We start from the raw sequence: 20124 nt of genomic DNA on the forward strand, positions 1-20124 counted from the left end.
TATGAATGCTTGGCTGAATTTCAAAATCCACAATTATCCCAGCAGAGCTTCTGGTTTACAGTTTATTTGATAATTTAAACACACTTTTTTTGCTATGGGTTCTGAAATTATGCGTCTGTTTTCATAAGACCTTGAAATTCAAAAGTGTTGAATGAGAGTTTTTTTTTTCACTATCAAGTTAGGGTGGGAGCTGTACTAATTTTTTTTGCACTTCTAAAAGTGAGTTGCTATGGAAGTGTCATGGGGTGCATGAGGGATGGATGGAGATCCTGAGTGATGAGTTGGAATGGAGGTGCCATGGAGTTGGTATGGGAGTGAAGGGTTGTGGGCTAAATAATCTAATAATCTTTAACACAGCTGAGATGGGCTTTCTAACCAGCCTGCAATCATCCATCCCAAATCTGCTTCTGGGATCAGCAGACCTGACTTGATGCTATCTCTGCCTCCTTGAAAGGAAAGTTGAAAGAAATGAAAGCCTTTAAATCAGGACTGGTCTGCCAAGTGGGTAATGGTTCATAGAATCTCTCTAGTGTGAAAAAAGGCCATTCAGCCATTGAGTCCACCCTCTGAAGAACATCTCACCCAGACCCACCCCTACCTGTAACCCTGTGTTTCCCAAGTCCAATCCACTAACCTGCACATCTTTGGACTTTGGGGGGAATGTAGAGCACCCGGAAGAAACCCATGTGGACATGGGGAGAATGTGCAAATTTCCACACGGGCAGTCGCCTGAGACTGGAATTGAACCTAGGTTCCTGGTGCTGTGAGGCAGTAGTGCTAACCACTGAACCATCAAGATGCCCCATTGCAAGTGACCTACTTTGGTATCAAAAATCTGCTCTTAAACCTGTATACAATGGTGAATGTGATGTGTGGCAGCATGTTTCCCTTAGCACTGATGGCAAAATTAGATTAGATTAGATTAGATTAGATTACTTACAGTATGGTAATGGGTCCTTCAGCCCAACAAGTCCATACCGACCCTCAGTGACAATACAGTAAAATTTTATTGACAGCAATTGAGAAAACTAGACTCTGATAGGAACCCCTAACTAAAGAAGTAAAAGCTTGCATTTATATAGCATCATTCATAACCTTAGAACATCCAAAGCACTTTATAGATAATTAAGTACTCCTGTGAAGTGTCACCGTAGTTGGAATGTAGGAATTTAGCAAATAATTTGCAAATAGCAAGACAGAAATGAGGTAATGACCAAATAACCTTAGAATGTTGGTTGAGGCGAAATGTCGGTCAATCAACCAATGAGAGCTCCTTTGCTCTTTTTCAAAGTTGTTCTGTGCAATCTCTTACGTTTACCTGGGAAGACAGTTGGAGCTTCAGTGTAATGTCCTATTCAAAAGACAGCCCCTCTGACACTGCAACACTTGCTCAATACTGTACTGAGAATACCGAATTCAATCAAGGTCCCTGGGGTACTTGAACCATGGCCATGGCACTGTCACATTACCATGTAAACCCCCTTCTGTATGAATCACATGATGAGCTCCGTCATCAGGGTCTGGCATTGCACTCAACTTGCCAGAGCAAAGAAGGCCATTGAACCTTTTACAGCACTGGAACCAATTCGTAGGGATTATACTTCAACTGCTGATCATAATGCAGGAAAAGTTGCAGCCAATTTATACATAGCAAGCTCCTACAAAATGCAATGTGGTAATGACCATAATATGTTTCAGTGATGTTGGTTGACAAATAAGTATGTTTTCTTTTTCTGTTAAATTATGCTTTGGGATCTTTTACATCTACCTGAGAGGCAGGTAGATTCATGGTCATATTTGATTTAACTTCTCACTTGAAAGATGCTTCTTCCAGCAGTGCAGTGTTCACTCAGTACTGCAGTGACGACCTTGGGTTTATGCTAGAGTTTCTGGAATGTGAATTAAACCTTTTGACTCCGAAGTGAGCACACTCAGAGGCTACCAGAGAACCACAACTGATTCTTGTCTTGTTTTGTCCCCTGAGGGGAAACAATTTCTCCCTACCCTCCATATGAAATATTTCAATCAGCTTCAAAATCTTGAATCACATTACCCCAAACCTTCTCTATTCTGTGAAGTACTCATTTAAGAGAATTTGCAACCTGTTTTTATAACTATTAAATCGACTTCTTAACAAAAGGTCTGAAACGTTAACTCTGTTTCTCTTTTTACAGGAGCTGCCTCACCTGCTGAGTACTCTAAAGTATTTGCTGTTTTTTATATTATTGGGTGACTTCAATCAACGCAACATAAAGTGGGAAAACCCAGGTGGTTTTGGGGCAATGTTATTAAATGTACTGCATGACTGCCTAATGAATCCATGCATAAGGAAAGGTACTCATAAATCATTCAGACAAAGAACAGAAGATGGAAGTTGTAGCATTATCAAGGGACAGTGACTACAGCGGTTTAACATAATCTGAGACATAATTACATCAAAGAGGAGGACCCAGTTTTATAAACTCAAGGGGGTTGAATTCAAAGCGATGAGAGGAGAATTGAAATAAGTAGATTAAAGGACAGTGTTTGTTAACATTTCAGAAGTCAGCAAATAAAGAACAGTTTTTAGAATTATATTGGATATGGAGGATAAGTATATTCTAGAGGTCTTTTGCGCTTGGTCAGAACTTCAGAAGAGGGAATCACATATTTTGCTCATAGCTACTCTCTTTTGTCATTTGATGTTGAATCTTTAATCATTTAGTAATCCTATTGTAATTCATAAATTCATTACTCAAAAATAGTGCAATAAATAGACCTTCCCTCATTTTATACTGTGAAATAAAACATTTCTTTGTTTTGAAGCATCTCAGTGATCTTTAAGCTTTTTTAAAAAAATTACCTCAGAAATAGGAGGATAATTCTGAAACATTTAGAAATGTTTCAGCTTTAATTTACAGAATTTAAGAAAAATTTGTGAAAGTGGGAATAAGAAAATAGCAAGTAAAAATCTTCATCAACACAAATCTCTTAAAGATAGAACTTCATAATCAATTATTGTCTCATAATTAAACCATTATTGCAATCTTTACAGGATTTATCAAAAAAGATTCAAAATTTAATGCAACTGAAGTAATTGAACAATTTAAAACACTGAAAAGTAAATTCAGTCACACTTCAAGAAATGATAGAATTCCTGCAAAAGCTTTCATGTGAATCATTTAATAAGAGAAATAACACAATTGCAATATAGAAAGGTATTGTATCTCCAAGCAGATCTAAGATCATAGATTCTTCAGATGGGAAATTACATTGGACTGTCTAATAAAAATCTGCTTCAGATTATGCAAGAAATGCAGAAAAGAACAAGTCAATACATGTTTATAACCAGTAGGCCCAGTTGCAGATTATGTTTGAAATTACAAAGTGTAAGAGAAGAGCCAAATTTTTTGAAAGCACTTTAAGAGCATTTGACAATCATTATAAATCATCTATCAATTGGAAAATAGAGAGAGCAAGTTTTAGCAGAATTAGATAGCTTCCAGAATCTTTTGACAACCTTTTTAATGATCTTTACACATTGTTAGCAGTTTGCGAAAATGCTGATTTATAAACATGACTAATTTGAGATGGAATTGTTATTTCTGTTATTGTAGTTTCCGTGACATTTCTTTCAGATATGTTCCGATCAAAAAAGCTATTGGTTGGAACTATCCAGGTAGTGGTAGATGCTGGAATTTGAAAATTGCACAAAAGAATGATGGAAATGGAAAGTTAGCCATGTTCATGAAGCTTATCAGATTTCATCAATTTTCTCAGGTACCAAAGCATTAAAACATTACATGATAAACCAAAACAAAATGTCTTAAATTCTTTTTTTGCTAGATATTGTTGTTTTATATGATGTTAAAAAAAGAAACAGAAGCAATATCCAGCTTCATTACATTCATGCGTCCTTAGTGAGACATTTCCAGCAAATATGCAAGTTAAAAACAACAGTTGAAATGTTCAATTAGTTGTGCTAACATGCACAAAGGGGTTAACACCTTATAGAACGTATCTTTGGAAGAAAACATAGAATGCCAACACTTACCTTCATTTGAATGCATATCTTTATATGATGAAATGTCACCTTTGGAAGATACAAATCAATCTTTCTTATGTGACTCATCTGGCCAAGACATTGCAAACATCTTACAGGATAAGGATTACCCAACTACCTTTAAACTTAATACTGGGGTGAGTGCTGCTAGTTTATCAGGGAAAAAAAAACCCTTGGCTGAGGAGAAGGAAATTACAACATTCCTATAGAGAACTGTATGGTACAGAAAAACCACTGAAGAACAAGCCAATGCTGAGAATAGTCTTAAAATACAGATAACATTACTAATTAGAACTAGTGTACCTCATCATTTCTAACTTCTGAGTAGTAAAGCATGTTCCATACTTAAAATCTGATCATATGTTAAATGCCAGTGATTAATGTACTCAACTCAGAGTGAGGAACATTTCAGAGATCTCATAAAATTATTTGCTGAACCAAAGAGAAAATATGTGCTACCTGAGATTAATATCTTGGTGCCTGGCAACTCTTCATGACTTGAAAAAAAACCCACATATTCCACAGGCTGGGATGAATTATTCACTTGTTTCCCAACCACAACTGAATCTTCAAAATCTGACCATCAGGCACTTTTGACACAACAACCACTAGGATCTCGTAGTAGACTCTTGATTCAGTTAATTCAGCTGTTTCAAACCAGCAGCATCGAAGCTGCACAATCAGCTTCATTGTGTATGATGGAACCTGATAAAATTATTATATTAACCAAAGGAATATGGGAAAATATAGAAAGATCATGTAAATATACACCGTGATAGCATCAAAAGCAGAGAGTATTTCTTTCAAAAACACATATATTTCCTCTGATATGAATTGAGGAAAATAAAGATGTTCCAAAGGAGACAAATGTTCAACAGCAACATCAATGTCAGAGTGCATCCTCCACAAAATTCAGGAAATCACAGATCTGTCAAGGTTCCTGTGTGACCATGAGCCGTACCTGAGTATTTCATCTTCAAGCTACAGACTTTTGATTCAATTTATTAATCATTTATAAGTCAAAGACTTGGAGAGGAGATGGGGTAGTAATAAAGCTAATTAGAGCAAAATATTGCAGATGCTAGACATTGAAATAAAAAGAGAAACTCAATAGGTCTGGCAGCATCTCAGCAAACAGCAACAGATGTTAAATTTTATCACATTTTAAAACTGATATAAATACACTTCAGAATCCTGAGAAATAATTGTCTGAACAAATTTGTACTTGGCGGTGTGCATTTTTTGAGATATAAGACAGTTAGTACCTGAAAAGGTTAACTAAGCTAAGAAGATAAACTTTGTCAATCAGAATTAAAAGGATTGTTCTTCAGAAGAGCTAACTATTGGCTTATCCATTTCTGGTTCTCTGCTTGTTACCCATATTGTGTGTAAATGTTTTAATAGTTGTACTATATATTCACTCTTCAGCTGAGCCTGATATCTCATGAGAGATAATCATGAGCCTTAGATATTATGTAACAAGCAATTACATAATGTGCAATAAAATTATTTATTATTTAGCTTGTTTTCAGCTTAGGATGTGCCTGGGCATCCTCTCCCACATGATATTGGTCGTTTAGAATAATAATAGCAAGTAGAATTACTGGCAGTAAATATACACAAAATTATATTTGACAATATAAGATGGTGACAGTAGTAAGGATTTTGCTGATTGTAAAGATGACATCCTTTTATTTTTAGGAATTGGCAAATGGGAAAATAACTATTTTAAAAATGAAGAATTGCGAAAAGGATTGCTGCACTTTCTAATAGCCAGTTACCTGATTCTCATTGTAAATACTGGTTACAATGCTGTTTGTTCAAGCAGTAGGGGAGGTCACTGCAGATGAGCTAGAAATAGTGGTGAACAATGGGAGATTCAGCCTGCAACACATTGATGTGTAATGGTAACCAGTTATTGATGCCTGCAAACAACAATGAGGTAGCTGGAATGTTTATAGAACATGGCAGCGCAGTACAAGCCCTTCTGCCCTCGATGTTGTGTCATCCTGTAAAACCAATCCAAAGCCCATCTAACATACACTATTCTGTTTTCATCCACATGCCTATCCAATGACCATTTAACTGCCCTTAAACTTGGCAAGTCTACTACAGTTGGAGGCAGTGTGTTCCATGCCCCTAATACATTCTGAGTAAAGAAACTACCTCTGACATCTGACCTATATTTATCAACCCTTAATTTAAAGCTATGTCCCCTTGTGCTAGCCATCACCATCTGAGGAAAAAGGCTCTCACTGTCCACCCTGTCTAACCCTCTGATTATCTTATTTGTCTCAATTAAGTCACCTCTCAAACTTCTCTCTAACAAAAACAGCCTCAAGTCCCTCAGTCTTTCTTCATAGGACCCTCCTTCCATCCAAGTAAATCTATTCTGAACCCTTTCCAATGCTTCCACATCCGTCCTGTAATGCAGTGACCAGAACTGTAAGCAATACTCCAAATGCGGCAACACCAGAGTTTTGTATAGTTGCAGCATGATCTCATGCTTCTGAAACTCAATCCCTCTTCTAATAAAAGCTAACACACCATATGCCTGCTTAACAACCCTATCAACCTGCGTGGCAACTTTCAGGGGTCTATGCACATGGACACTGAGATCTCCCTGCTCATCTACACTACCAAGAATCTTACCATTAGCCCAGTACTCTGCATTCCTGTTCCTTCTTCCAAAGTGAATCACCTCACATTTTTCTGCATTAAACTCCATTTGCCACCTTGCAGCTTATCTATATTCCTCTGTAACCTACAACATCCTTCGGCATTATCCATAACTCTACCGACCTTAGTGTCATCCGCAAATTTACTAAACCATCCTTCTACGCCCTCATCCAAGACATTTATAAAAATGACAAACAGCAGTGGACCCAAACAGACTGTTGTGGTACACCACTACTAACTGAACTCGAGGATGAACATTTCCCATCAACCACCTCCCTCTATCTTCTTTCTGCAAATAACTTCTCATGTCCCCTCCTGGCTCTTCTTAGTTCTCTCTTTAGGTCTTTCCTGGCTAACTTGTAACTTTCAAGCGCCCAAACTGACCTTCACATCTCATCCTAACATAAGCCTTCTTCTTCCTCTGGACAAGAGATTCAACTTCCTTAATAAACCATGACTCTCGCACTCGACAGCTTCTGCCCTGCCTGATAGATACATACTTAACAAGGACACACAGTAGTTGTTCCTTGAGTAAGCCCACATTTCAGTTGTGCCCATCCCCTGCTGTTTCTTCCTCATCATATGCATCCTAAATCTTACCTAATCGCATCATAATTGTCTTTCCCCCAGCCCTGCAGTATGTACATATCTCTTTCCATTGCTAAAGTAAACATAACCGAATTGTGGTCACTATCATCAAAGTGCTCACCTACCTCCAAATCTTACACCTGGCCGGGTTCATTACCCAGTATCAAATCCAATGTGGCCTCACCCCTTTTTGGCCTGTCTACATACTGTGTCAGGAAACTCCATCTGCACATATTGGACAAAAACTGACCCATCTAAAGTACTGGAACTATTGCATTCCCAGTCAATATTTGGAAAGTTAAAGCCCCCATAACAACTACACTGTCACTCTCGCTCTTACTGAGAATCATCTTTGTTATCCTTTCCTCTACATTTCTGGAACTATTTGGAGGCGTATAGAAAATTCCCAACAGGGTGACCTCTGCTTTCCTGTTTCTAACCTCAGCCCATTCTACTTCAGCAGACAAATCTTCAAACATTCTTTCTGCAACCGTAATACTGTCTTTGATTAACAATGCCACACCACCCCTCTTTTACCATCTTCTCTGTTCTTACTGAAACATTTAAATCCCAGAATCTGCAACAGCCATTCTGTCCCTGCTCTACCTGTGTCTCCAAAATGCCCACAACATCAAAGTCCCAGGTACCAACCCTTTGCTGCAAGTTCACCCACCTTATTCCAAATGCTCCTGGTGTTGAAGTAGACACACTTCAAACTATCATCTTGTTTGCTGGTGCCGTCTTGCGACCTTGAAACCTTATTTCTGACCTCATTGCTCTCAACCTCCTGTATAGTCAAACTACAATTTAGGTTCTCATCCCACTACTGAATTAGTTCAAACCCACCTGAAGAGCATTAGCAAATGTCCCTCCCAGGATATTGGTACCCCTCTGGTTCAGGTGAATAACATTCTATTTATAGAGGTCCCACCAACCACAGAAAGAGCCCCAGTTATCCAGGATTATCCAATCCTCAATTATGGATGTGGTGTTTAGACAGAAGCCATTAGAGCTCTGGAAAGAACAGGAATTACCCTTTTCTTTGCAGTAAAAAAAATCTCAAACCTAAAGAAAAGCCTGTTTGTTTCCCCTCAACAATTGCTGTGAGCTCTGGAGTTTAACCAGTAGCTCAGAGATTTTTAGAAGCATGAACCAGCTGCACTGTGCCTCCTGCAAGCAAGTAATACCTGGAGAAGGAAAATCAAGGAGCAACAAGTCCTGACAATCAAAAAGATCCTCTCATGTAATTCTGTGGATGGGGACCATTGAACTACCTTCCTTGTCTATTTCTCTGCCCCATAACTCTCATTTTCTTTTTTGTGGTTGTCTTCAGGTGCGTGTAAGGAGAGTTTGATCAAGAGGGCTTTAACTAGTAGAGTTTTAATTGGTAGAGTGATATGTCAATATTCATAATTATTTATCCATAGTTAGAATCTATTTATTGGTAGGAAATAGCAATCCTCACTGAGTACAGAAATCTGGTCTGTGCCTTCTGTCAACTTAACTCTAATTGATAGCTAAACTGGGAAATCTCGCATGCTTTTAGTCATAGAGTCAAGAGATGTACAGCATGAAAACAGACCCTTCAGTCCAACCAGATATCCCAACCCAATTTGGTCTCACCTGCCAGCATCCTGCCCATATCCCTCAAAACCCTTCCTATTCATATATCCATCCAAATGCCTCTTAAAATCTGCAATTGTGCAGCCTCCACCACTTCTTCTGGCAGCTCATTCCATACACATTCCACCCTCTGCGTGAAAACGTTATCCCTTAGGTCCCTTTTATATGTTTCCCCTCTCACCCTAAACCTATGCCCTCTCATTCTGGACTCCCCGACCCCAGGGAAAAGACTTTGTCTATTTATCCTAACCGTGCCCCTCATACTTTTGTAAACCTCTATAAGGTCACCCCTCAACCTCCGACACTCAGGGGAAAACAGCCCCAGCCTGTTCAGCCTCTCTCTATAGCTCAAATCCTCCAACCCTGGCAACATCCTTGTAAATCTTTTCTGAACCCTTTCAAGTTTCACAACATCTTTCCGATATGAAGGAGAACAGAATTGCATGCGATATTCCAACAGTGGCCTAACCAATATCCTGTACAGCCGCAACATGACCTCCCAACTCCCGTACTCAATACTCTGACCAATAAAAGAATGCATACCAAACGCCTTCTTCACTATCCTATCTACCTGTGACTCCACTTTCAAGGAGCTATGAACCTGCACTCCAAGGTCTCTTTGTTCAGCAACACTCCCATTACCATTAAGTGTATAAGTCCTGCTAAGGTTTGCTTTCCCAAAATGCAGCTCCTCACATTTATTTGAATTAAACTCCATCTGCCACTTCTTGGCCCATTGGCCCATCTGGTCAAGACCCTTTGTAATCTGAGGTAACCTTCTTCGGTGTCCACTACACCTTCAATTTTGGTGTCATCTCCAAACTTACTAACTGGACCTCTTATGCTCGCATCCAAATCATTTATGTAAATGACAAAAAGTAGTGGACTCAGCACCGAAGCTTGGGGTACTCCACTGGTCACAGGCCTCCAGTCTGGAAAACAACTCTCCAGCACCACCCTCTGTCTTCTACCTTTGAGCCAGTTCTGTATCCAAATGGCAAGTTCTCACTGTATTCCGTGAGATCTAACCTTGCTAACCAGTCTCCCATGGGGAACCTTGTCGAACGCCTTACTGAAGTCAACTTAGATCACATTACCGCTCTGCCCTCATCAATCCTCTTTGTTACTTCTTCAAAAAACTCAATCAAGTGTGTGAGACATGATTTCCCATGCACAAAGCCATGTTGACTATCCCTAATCAGTCCTTGCCTTTCCAAATACATGTACATCCTGTCCCTCAGGATTCCCTCCAACAATTTGTCCATCATAGGCTCACTGGTCTTTAGTTCCCTGGCTTGTCCTTACTACCCTTCTTAAAGAGTGGCACCACGTTAGCCAACCTCCAATCTTCCGGCACCTCACCTGTGACTATCGATGATACAAATATCTCAGCAAGAGACCCAGCAGTCACTTCTGTAGCTTCCCACAGAGTTCTAGGGTACACCTGATCAGGCCCTGGGGATTTATCCATCTTTACCCATTTCAAGACATCCAGCACTTCTTCCTCTGTAATATGGACATTTTGCAAGGTATCACCATCTATTTCGCTACTTTCTATATCTTGCATATCCATTTCCACAGTAAATACTGATGCAAAATACTCATTTAGTATCTCCCCCATTTTCTGCGGCTCCACACAAAGGCTGCTTTGCTGATCATTGAGGGGCTGGAAATGTGTTGCTGGAAAAGCGCAGCAGGTCAGGCAGCATCCAGGGAACAGGAGAATCGACGTTTCGGGCATAAGCCCTTCTTCAGGAATTCCTGAAGAAGCCATTCCTGAAGAAGGGCTTATGCCCGAAACGTCGATTCTCCTGTTCCCTGGATGCTGCCTGACCTGCTGCGCTTTTCCAGCAACACATTTCCAGCTCTGATCTCCAGCATCTGCAGACCTCACTTTCTCCTGATCATTGAGGGGCCCTATTCTCTCCCTAGTTACCCTTTTGTCCTTAATGTATTTGTAAAAACCCTTTGGATCTCCTTAATTCGATTTGCCAAAGCTATTTCATGTCCCCTTTTTCCTCTCCTGATTTTCCTCTTGAGTATACTCCCATTATCTTTATACTCTTCTCAGGATTCACTCGATCTATCCTGTCTATATCTTACATATGCTTCCTTCTTTTTCTTAACCAAACCCTCAATTTCTTTAGTCATCCAGCATTCCCTATACCTACCAGCCTTTCCTTTCACCCTGACAGGAATATACTTTCTCTGGATTCTCGTTATCTCATTTCTAAAAACTTCCCATTTTATAGCCATCCCTTTACCTGTGAACATCTGTCCCCAATCAGCTTTTTAAAGTTCTCACCTAATACCGTCAAAATTGGCTTTTCTCCAATTTAGAACTTCAACTTTTAGATCTGGTTTATCCTTTTCCATCACCATTTAAAATCTAATAGAATTATGGTCGCTGGCCCATATAAAATCATTTTATAAAATCATTAATTATAGTATGAATCTGGGAATAGCAAGGCTGCATTTCAGTGTGCTCGCCCAGCTATAAGTGCATCACAATTTTTTTTAAATTTAGGAGAGCAAGTAAATTATGATCTTCTGTCAAATATAAGCACTCATTTTTACCAAACATTCCACAAATTAACCCAATTACCATCAAAGCCCTCTCTTCATCTGATTATCTTCCTGAAAATTTACTGAGATAAGACTCTAGCTCATACTTGCATTTCACAGATCAAGTTGTTCAGATGATGCAATTTGAAATTGTCAAGTAACATCATATCACAGGTGTAGAATGTCACAAACTATTACTTTCATTTGGTTGCAGGCATGTTTTTCACAAAACTTTGCTTCCTTTACTACGTCTGTAAATTTTTAATGTTTCCTTTTTAACTCCTAACTGAATTGTCATGCATTTTTGTATTCTCCAATTCTGTTTCAGGCATCTGGGAGGTTTTTCTTTGCTGAACCAGGTACATAAGACCAGGTACATTAGCTCGGATGATGGGAATCATGTCCACTAGCTGGAGAATCCACCAGCAGCTGATAGGTGCCGCATTGATGTATTTCCTATTAAAGAGCCTCTTGTCCAAACCTGGAATGTCGGCATCACAGCCACAACCTTTCTGCCCTACTACATTGCTATTAATGTAAGACTTAACAGCACAAAAGCCTTTTTTACTAAATTACATTCGCTTTGTAAATATTTCACATTACTTCAGTTTTACTTTATTCACATGCATCATTGTTATTTGCTGAGACTGGCTGAGAGAGCACAATGTACTCGCACATCTCATGGTTGACTGTTCATGTTAGTGTTCACACATTGTAGGAATGGCTGAACTTGCTGGTTCAGTGAGCCTCCCTTCTGGCCATTATAAACAACATTGTCAAAGATCACTCTCAGTGAAAGCTAATTGAAACACTGTAGCCGAACCCAAAACCATGTAGGGACTCTGCCAATCAACACCCTGAAATAGGCATACTTTCAAATAGTACTGACACGCCTTTTAGGCTCTTCATTTCCTTGACTGATTAATCCCACTTAACCACTGTCTCAGGCCCTTTCCACTTCATTCCTTCGTGCCTCCCAATGTACCTCTGACCTCCTTTAAATATCTCTTCCAATCCTCCACCCTACACCAAAAGCCCCTCACCATTGACTCACCCTTGCCAGTTTCAGACCTTCACACAAGAATCCATTCTCCAATAGCCTTCTTAGATCCGTAGAAATCAGCGTGAAACCTGTGATCTGCACAAAGCCAACCGGATTGTGCACCATCATTAAACTATTGTGAACAGAGTGATACAAGAATCTTGTACTTTACCTTGAAGGTCAAACATAATTAATAAAGGTTTTATACTAGTGAGTATTCCTGGCTTGCAAGAGCATTACCCACTATGCACCCTAACACAAACAGGCTGCTGACTTTATTTCTGCATCTCAACCCACCCTCACAACAAACTCAACATTCACAGCCCACTGTATTAAGTCAACCTTCATGCCACACAACCAACCACGCAGACTCCATAAATTCAATGTGAAGACTCTCCTGTGATTAAGGGGGCTCAGCCATCATGTTTCCCACCGTGATGTGCTGCATCAATACAATCTTGATGGGCCAAAGGGCCTTTTCTGCACTGTATGAATCTATGAATCAGTTTTTTTTCCAGAATATGTGTGGAAGGGGATTGAGATCAATGCTTTTAATACAAAGTTCCCAGTAAAATTGTGACTCAGTCAGGTTCTATTTATTATTATTTTCGCAGTAAAGTCAGAAGAGCTTCAGCACTGTCCTATTTAACAGGCATTTGCTTTCCATATGCAAATAAAGCTCTTTGAATTCAATAGCCTGCTTCCACTAGATGAAGCAAAAATAGTAATCAGTGAATAAAAAGATCTGCCTAGCATGTTGCAGCTACAGTCATTGTCATAGAACATACTTTCCAAAGATAAAGAGAAGTAAATATTTTTACATTTGACAAATACATTAATCACACTACAGTTTGAGTTACACTTGAGATAGAAAGATCTGGCCTTCATCTGGCTAAATCCTATTGTAAAAATGGAAAACATAGCAGTGAAGTGAAACCTTAGAAAAAGCCTGTCACATTGACACAGTGTCATCAGTTAGAAATGTATTTGACTCTGTAGGTCTCTCATTGAGCAATTGCTTAGAGAAGTGACATACACAAGAATTACAAATGAAAGCAAACTTACAGAACCAGTGAAGGTAGCTTAGGATGATTGGTTGACATCACATCCACAAGCATTCACTCCAGTCACCACTGATACACAGCAACAGCAATGTATATGATCTACCAGATTCACTGCAGAAATTCCCTCAAGATCCTTAGCAGCATCTTCTAAGCCTACCACCACTTTCATCCAGAAAGGAATACATGGGAACACCACCAAAGCCCGCAAGTTCTGCTCCAAACCACTCACTGTCCTGACTTGGAAATCACTGTTACTTCACTGTTGCTGGGTCAAATCCTGGAATTCCCTCCCTCATGACATTGTGAGTCAATCTACAGCAAGTGGACTGCAACAGTTCAAGAAAGCAGCTCACCACCACCGTCTCGAGGGCAACTAGAGATGGGCAATGAATGCTGGCCCAGCCAACAACACCCGATAAAAAAGAATAAAAAATAGATGGTGAGCAGGAGGTTGCAAGAGCAGGAGGGCTTGAGAAGAATAAAGAAATAAAGATAGAAATAAGATAGAGGCAGACTGGCAGGCAGAAAATTCTGCAATTAAGTTTTACATTCTATTAATGGATTCTGAAAGTCAAAGGCTTCAGATCAAACATTTAATTGATCTGTCCCTATTGAAAATGGTTGCCCATTGAAATGAGCACACAAGGTTGTTGAAAATAATCTGCAATGTGCAGAGTTTGCAGTGTTAAAAATGAAATTGCTCTGTGTTTCTCGAGCTATTATTGAACAACAGCACACAATGCAATGAGTGATTTGTTGAATAAAACAATGATTCAGTCAATAATGTTTAGGTATAGACTCAGTGGATCAAATGGCCCCTTTTTCTGGAGTAATTACTCGATGATCTATCCAAGAAACTTCAAAAGGTGGAAACTTAGAGGAGTTTGAGCAACATTGGTGATGGCGAGATTTATGGCTGGATCGGACAAGAGGTCCATTGAGTCCTATCCCAACATCTGGAACATCTTGCTCCACCTTTTCTGCTTTTGTTGAACAGCGTGATGAGTTTCTTGCTATGATGGCAAGGTCTGGTGTTGTGGCTTCCACTGCTAGTCCTGGGGGAACAGAAAGCTCCTCATCTGCACCATCCCATCCGGCAGGACTACCAATACCCTGCCCGCAAAGCCATGTGTCAATTTATCCCTACCCAGGGCAAATGTCAAGAACTGTGCAGTACCAGAAAGACAGCACTCGTCTGGGTGCACAACAGCTTTTTAAAGAGGGTGCTGGCACAATGGATGTTAGTCTTCCAGCAGAAAGCTGGCAAGTAACAGCACATGGTAAAATGGGGATAGAATTGGATGTCAGGCACACAATAGCTACGTACTTAATGAGGTGATTTCATGAGATACAGTGCCTCACTGTGAGAGTTCCTCTGGTAAAACTCAATGCAACATGCGCTTAGTCAAAAACTGTCTGATGTAGCTCTAAGTTATAGATTTACCATTTGATTGAATTATACAGGTTCAGAAATCTCAGTCAAAGACGCATTTCCTAGTTTTACAATTCCTATGAAAGGTTACACCAAAATGTTGGCAGTAATGTTATAAGTTGAAAGCACCATCTATATTTCTATATCTTCTCATGTTTGAAGATTTCTCACCACTACCTTTAGGGCAATTGGGGTAATTCTGTGATCCAGTATTGAAGCAGAATTGAAACAAATGGTCTCTGTTTCAGTTTCCAGTGTGTCTTAAAGGTAGAAAGAAGGAATTCTTATTGCTAAATAGGAGATACTTTTTGAGATCAAATAGCACTGCTTTGTCAGAATATAACATTGACAATTACAAGAAACAAACCTGTGATTACGCAGCTTTTTCTAATTCTTGTTTATGGAACAGTCAACGACTGGGCCAGCATTTATTATTCATTATTCTTGTGAAGAAGATGGTGAGTTATCTTCTTAAACTGCTGCAGTCTATAATTGGTAGGTACACCTATAGTGATTTTAGGAAGGCAGGTCCAGCATTTTGACGCAGTAACAATGAAGCAGTTGTGGTATACTCCAAAGTCAGGGTGCTGTGTGATTTGGAGGGAATCTTGCAGGCTTCCATACTGCTGTCACTGTACTAGGTGATAGAGGTTTCAAGTTTGGTAGATGCTGTCATAGGAGTCTTGGTGTTCCTTTTAGATGATACACACTGCTGTTATGTTGGTGATTTTAAAGGGAGTAAACATTACAGCTTGTGGATGGAATGCGAGTCAAGTGGGTGGCCTCACCTTGGATGGTGCTGAGATTGTTCAGTGTTGTTGGAGGTTCAAAGAGCAAAGTGGACCGTTAATGAGGCTTTCGGATTCCAGTTTTCATCCGTTGTAGCTCATACTATCCAAATTGATCAGTACGTTTTACATTTGATTTTGTCCACAAGGGCAGTTTAAGGAAAGATGGCCTTTGGAAAAGAAAAGAGCATCTACTCACCTTCCAAAATTAAATATATATTTCTCAATGTTTGACAATTCAGGTTACAAAGAACCAGGCTCCAAATTCTCAAATAGAACATGGTGATTATTTTTTCTGATACATAGCTAAGAGGAATAGCCATCTTCCAAACACAAGGTTCAGAGGAAAGAAGCTGAGAGTTGCTTTGCTGTGTTTCTACCATTTGAACGCACACTGGCATTTCTAGAGCTTTTGTGAAAAAACAGGGCTGAAATTGTTGCTGTTGCTTTCATTTCTTGTTAAGGTCATGAATAAAGTTAATGGCTTATTTATTGCCCCTGTTAAATTAAACTATATTTCAGATGGTTTGCTCTTTGGATGTCTGAAACACATTCAAAGGAATTAAATGGCAAAGTATTTCTTGTGAAACTACAAAAAAATCACTTCCATAATTTGTTGACTTCTGGCTTGATCAACCCTTTTTTCCTATTCTATTAGCTCAATTAGCTGTCAATAAATAAAGCTTCCACCTATGTTTGTGCTGGTCTGAAAATGATCAATCTTATTTGAACTTGGTAGTCAACCAGACACAAGTCTGGTCACCACTTGGATGGGAGATGCTTGCAAACACCAGTAGGTTCAGTAAACAGGTAGGGTTTTGTGGTGCTGTGATAGTATCTCCAATTCCAGTTCAGACGTTCTCTGTTCAAGTCTCACCCCAGGACATGATGGCCACAGAGGGTGTATCATAACAAGTCTGAACAGGCTGATCAAAAAGAAGCTCTATCTATCACATAAAAACTAAATTATTCACTAATTGTTGTGGGTTGCTAAAAATAACACTACAACCAGAGCCAAAATCTGAACACAGAATTTAGTCCTGATTTAAAAATGCAGAAAACTTTCAGTGATGAGTGATCCAGTGAAAAAAAAGGATGAAATTAAGAGTCGCCATTTTTATCAAAAGAGCTCGAGATCTCCCTCTGTAGGTTCTGTCATTGTTGTTCACTGCCTATGTGATGCAAGAATAAACATAAAAATAAAATAAACTATTACAATGGACCTAATTTTAATAATTATTCTTTAAATGTCATTAATATTCTATAGATATTTTCACTTCCAAAGATGATTTAAAAATTAACTTGCAGATTTTAGTGCCCTAACTAGAACTCCTTGTGATTTTTAAGCTTATGTTTTGAATTGAATTGAATTTATTGTCATGTGTACCAAGGTACAGTGAAAAGCATTGTCTTGCGAGCAATACAGGCAGATCACAGAGTTAAGTAGCATAGATAAATAAATAATAGATAAACAGCGGCAAAAACAAAAGCACAGGTACCAGCGAATGATAAGAGTTTTTAAGCCCATTCAGTATTCGAACAACAATAGGGTAGAGACTGTTTTGAAACTGACTGGTGCATGTATTCAGGCTTCTGTACCTTCTCCCCGATGTTAGAAGTTGTAGAAAAACATTGTCAGGGTGGGATGCATCTTTGAGAATGTTGGTGGCCTTTCCTTGACAATGGGCCTGGTAAATGGATTCTATAGATGGGAGGTTGGCCTTTGTGATTGTCTGGGCCGTGTTCACCACTCTCTGTAGCCATCTCCGATCTTGAATGGTACAGTTGCCATACCAGGTAGAGATACATCCAGACAGAATGCTCTCGATGGCGCACCTATAAAAGTTGGCAAGGGTATTCGCCATCATGCCAAATTTCCTCAGCTGGCTGAGGCAGAAGAGATGTGTTGGGCCTTTGTAACCACTGCATCTACATGAAGAGTCCAAGAAAGCTTGTTGTGGATGACCACTCCCAGGGGTCGGGTATGTTTTGGCACCGCTCTTTTGGCGCCGATCATTTGGTCCCGCCGTTTTGGCTCTAAACTGTTTTGGCGCTCATTACTTTGGCGCTGAGCTGTTTTGTCGTCAATTCAGAATAAAAAAAAGTCTTATTTGGTTAAAGAAGAGAGGATGACTAACGACCTGATATAATTTTCTCAACTAGCAAGAGTTGATAGTCAAAGCTGTAATGACCCGCTGTAGATTCAAATCTCGTTTTGTAATCATTTTCTCATTTAACAATTGTTAATAGTCATCTACTGCCTTGATGATATTTAAGCCCTTCTGTCTTCATATTGGAAAGCTGTAATACAATTTTCTTTCACGATGGTTATCTATATATATTGACGCCAAAACAGCTCAGTGCCAAAGTAATGAGCGCCAAAACAGTTTAGAGCCAAAACGGCAGGGCCAAATGATCGGCGCCAAAAGGGTCGCGCCAAATAGTCCCATTCCGACTTCCAGGATCTTGACACTCTCCACTCATTCCACCTCTGTGCTGTTAATGTGTAGGGGGGCATGAGTAACATCCCGCGAAAGTCAATAATGAGTTCCTCGGTTTTGCCGGCATTGAGAGCTGGGTTGTTCTCAGTGCACCATTTTTTCAGGTCTTCCACCTCCCTTCTGTAGTCTGTTTCGTCGCCATCTGAGATTCGACCGACTATGGTGATTTCATTAGCGAACTTGTAAATGGCATTAGTCTGGTATTTGGCAACATATTCATGGGTATACAGTGAGTACAGTAGGGGGTTCCATTGTTGAGTGTTAGTGAGGATGAAATATTGTCCCCAGTCTTCACTAATTGTGGCCTGTGAGTCAGGAAACTGAGGATCCAGTTGCAGAGAGTGTGTCTTAGTCCGAGATCACTAAGTTTAGTAATCAGTCTCGAGGGGATAATAGTGTTGAAGGCTGAACTGTTGTCAATGAGTAGGATTCTTACATAGCTCTTCTTGGTGTCAAGGTGTTCTAGGGAGGAGTGAAGGGCAAGTGATATGGCATCTTACATGGATCTGTTGGTCCGATAGGCAAATTGGAGTGGGTCAAGAGTAGTAGGGAGGCTGCAATTGATTAATGCCATGACCAGCCTTTCAAAGCATGACCACCAAAGTTAGGGCCACTGGGCGGTAGTCATTGAGACATAATGCATGAGCCTTCTTAGGCACAGGGATGATATTGGCCCTCTTGAAACAGGCAGGGACAGTGCATTCCACCCACCATCCATTGCTGCTTACAATGAAACAGCTTTCGGTTGCATATTGGAAGAGTTCAGGTTGAACATAGAACATAGAACAATACAGCACAGAACAGGCCCTTCGGCCCACGATGTTGTGCCGAACATTTGTCCTAGCTTAAGCACCCATCCATGTACCTATCCAATTGCCGCTTAAAGGTCACCAAAGATTCTGACTCTACCACTCCCACAGGCAGCACATTCCATGCCCCCACCACTCTCTGGGTAAAGAACCCACCCCTGACATCTCCCCTATACCTTCCACCCTTCACCTAAATTTATGTCCCCTTGTAACACTCTGTTGTACCCGGGGAAAAAGTTTCTGACTGTCTACTCTATCTATTCCTCTGATCATCTTATAAACCTCTATCAAGTCACCCCTCATCCTTCGCCGTTCCAATGAGAAAAGCCCTAGCACTCTCAACCTATCCTTGTACGACCTATTCTCCATTCCAGGCAACATCCTGGTAAATCTTCTCTGCACCCTCTCCAAAGCTTCCACATCTTTCCTAAAGTGAGGCGACCAGAACTGCACACAGTACTCCAAATGTGGCCTAACCAAAGTCCTGTACAGTTGCAACATCACTTCACGACTCTTGAATTCAATCCCTCTGCTAATGAACGCTAATACTCCATAGGCCTTCTTACAAGCTCTATCCACCTGAGTGGCAACTTTCAAAGACTTATGAACATAGACCCCAAGATCCCTCTGTTCCTCCACCTGACTAAGAACCCTACCATTAACCCTGTATTCCGCATTCTTATTTGTCTTTCCAAAATGGACAACCTCACACTTGGCAGGGTTGAACTCCATCTGCCACTCCTCAGCCCAGCTCTGCATCATATCCAAGTCCCTTTGCAGCCAACAAGAGCCCTCCTCACTATCCACAACTCCACCAATCTTCGTATCATCTGCAAATTTACTGACCCACCCTTCGACTCCCTCATCCAAGTCATTAATAAAAATTACGAACAGCAAAGGACCCAGAACTGATCCCTGCGGAACTCCACTTGTAACTGGGCTCCAGCTGAATATTTACCATCTACCACCACTCTCTGACTTCGACCGGTTA

The 20124-nt window shown here is 40.1% G+C and overlaps 1 long non-coding RNA gene and 1 pseudogene across 1 annotated transcript in view; both read right to left on the reverse strand.

The window, feature by feature from the left end:
* LOC148150640 (uncharacterized) overlaps positions 1-20124 on the reverse strand; it is a 134592-nt gene that overhangs the window by 25705 nt on the left and 88763 nt on the right. The window lies entirely within an intron of this gene.
* The window catches only part of LOC148150641 (uncharacterized), a 48175-nt pseudogene that overhangs the window by 23327 nt on the left and 4724 nt on the right, over positions 1-20124 (reverse strand).

The sequence above is a fragment of the Chiloscyllium plagiosum genome, unplaced genomic scaffold, assembly GCF_037043375.1.
Source record: "Chiloscyllium plagiosum isolate Xiang-an unplaced genomic scaffold, Cpla_swu_hap1 HiC_scaffold_3, whole genome shotgun sequence".
In the NCBI taxonomy this organism is placed as follows: domain Eukaryota; kingdom Metazoa; phylum Chordata; class Chondrichthyes; order Orectolobiformes; family Hemiscylliidae; genus Chiloscyllium; species Chiloscyllium plagiosum.